The sequence below is a fragment of the Chaetodon auriga genome, unplaced genomic scaffold, assembly GCF_051107435.1.
Source record: "Chaetodon auriga isolate fChaAug3 unplaced genomic scaffold, fChaAug3.hap1 Scaffold_102, whole genome shotgun sequence".
In the NCBI taxonomy this organism is placed as follows: domain Eukaryota; kingdom Metazoa; phylum Chordata; class Actinopteri; order Chaetodontiformes; family Chaetodontidae; genus Chaetodon; species Chaetodon auriga.
Window position 1 is genome coordinate 25,001 of NW_027481915.1, and position 2,500 is coordinate 27,500.

Sequence of the window (2,500 nt, forward strand, 5' to 3'; positions counted from 1 at the left end):
AAGGCCAGAAGCCTCCCTGTGGCTGCTAGAAGAAGAGGAGGGGGTCAGGGCTGGAGCCAGCACCCAGCACGAGTAGCAGGCTGGGGGGCCTGGAAAGGCCAGAAGCCTCCCTGTGGCTGCTAGAAGAAGAGGAGGGGGTCAGGGCTGGAGCCAGCACCCAGCACGAGTAGCAGGCTGGGGGGCCTGGAAAGGCCAGACGCCTGCCTGTGGCTGCTAGAAGAAGAGGAGGGGGTCAGGGCTGGAGCCGGCACCCAGCCTGCTCCTCGTGCTGGGGGCCTGGAAAGGCTGGAAGCCTCCCCATGGCTGTGAGAAGATGAGGGGGTCAGGGCTGGAGCCGGCACCCAGCCTGCTCCTCGTGCTGGGGGCCTGGAAAGGCTGGAAGCCTCCCCATGGCTGTGAGAAGATGAGGGGGTCAGGGCTGGAGCCGGCACCCAGCCTGCTCCTCGTGCTGGGGGCCTGGAAAGGCTGGAAGCCTCCCCATGGCTGTGAGAAGATGAGGGGGTCAGGGCTGGAGCCGGCACCCAGCCTGCTCCTCGTGCTGGGGGCCTGGAAAGGCTGGAAGCCTCCCCATGGCTGTGAGAAGATGAGGGGGTCAGGGCTGGAGCCGGCACCCAGCCTGCTCCTCGTGCTGGGGGCCTGGAAAGGCTGGAAGCCTCCCCATGGCTGTGAGAAGATGAGGGGGTCAGGGCTGGAGCCGGCACCCAGCCTGCTCCTCGTGCTGGGGGCCTGGAAAGGCTGGAAGCCTCCCCGTGGCTGTGAGAAGATGAGGGGGTCAGGCCTGGAGCCAGCCCCCAGCACGAGTAGCAGGCTGGGGGGCCTGGAAAGGCCAGACGCCTCCCTCTGGCTGCTAGAAGAAGAGGAGGGGGTCAGGGCTGGAGCCAGCGCCCAGCACGAGTAGCAGGCTGGGGGGCCTGGAAAGGCCAGACGCCTCCCTGTGGCTGCTATAAGACGACGAGGGGGTCAGGGCTGGAGCCAGCGCCCAGTACGAGTAGCAGGCTAGGGGGGCCTGGAAAGGCCAGACGCCTGCCTGTGGCTGCTAGAAGAAGAGGAGGGGGTCAGGGCTGGAGCCAGCACCCAGCACGAGTAGCAGGCTGGGGGGCCTGGAAAGGCCAGACGCCTCCCTGTGGCTGCTAGAAGAAGAGGAGGGGGTCAGGGCTGGAGCCGGCACCCAGCCTGCTCCTCGTGCTGGGGGCCTGGAAAGGCTGGAAGCCTCCCCGTGGCTGTGAGAAGGTGAGGGGGTCAGGCCTGGAGCCAGCCCCCAGCACGAGTAGCAGGCTGGGGGGCCTGGAAAGGCCAGACGCCTCCCTGTGGCTGCTAGAAGACGACGAGGGGTTCAGGCTTGGAGCCAGCACCCAGCCCTGCTCCTCATGCTGGGGGCCTGGAAAAGGCTGGAAGCCTCCCCACGGCTGTGAGCAGATGAGGGGGGTCAGGCCTGGTAAGGATGGAAGCCTCCCTGTGGCTGTGAAAAGACGAGGGGGTCAGGCAGGTGAGCTATGTCTATGAGAGAGAGGGAGAGAAAGAGAGAGAGAGAGAGAGAGAGAGAGAGAGAGAGAGAGAGAGAGAGAGAGAGGAGTACCAGGGGCACGGGGATGAGAGCAGAGTACCAGGGGCACGGGGATGAGAGCAGAGTACCAAGGGCACGGGGATGAGAGCAGAGTACCAGGGGCACGGGGATGAGAGCAGAGTACCAGGGGCACGGGGATGAGAGCAGAGTACCAAGGGCACGGGGATGAGAGCAGAGTACCAGGGGCACGGGGATGAGAGCAGAGTACCAGGGGCACGGGGATGAGAGCAGAGTACCAGGGGCACGGGGATGAGAGCAGAGTACCAGGGGCACGGGGATGAGAGCAGAGTACCAGGGGCACGGGGATGAGAGCAGAGTACCAAGGGCACGGGGATGAGAGCAGAGTACCAGGGGCATAAAACCAAAACGACAAGAAGAAGAAGTGGGGGGAGAAAAATATGACAAAGTCAATCTCGGAGAGAAGGCGAAAAGCAGGCCAAAGCGGTTGAAATCCAACCGCTTTGTCATTTTCAGAGAGAAGGCGAAAAGCGCAGGCCAAAGCCAAGCGCGTCTTGCGTATTTTCTACATTTCTTTCATTTTCTACATTTTTCGCCACGTCCCCGATGACAAAACGTCAAAAAAGATAAAGTACAGAAGGAGCGGGGAAGGAAAAACGACAAAAGTCGTTTTCGGAGAGAAGGCCCCAAAGCGGTTGAAATCCAACCGCTTTGGGTACCCCCTTCTCTCCGAAAGGCGCGCGCTTTTACCCGCCTTCCCAAGCGAGTCTGCGCACGATTTCAGAAACCAGCTTTTCGGAAACAGGGGCCTCCAGAGGAGAGGCCCGAGGCGCCCGGCCGTCGATGCCCGCCCCTCAGGCTCGGTGCGTGGGGCGGACAGGAGGGGTCTGCCGGCCTCCGGGCCCCGGTTCTCCGCGCTTTGGGGTGAGGGCCCCAAAGCGGTTGAAATCCAACTGCTTTGGGCACCCCCTTCTCTCC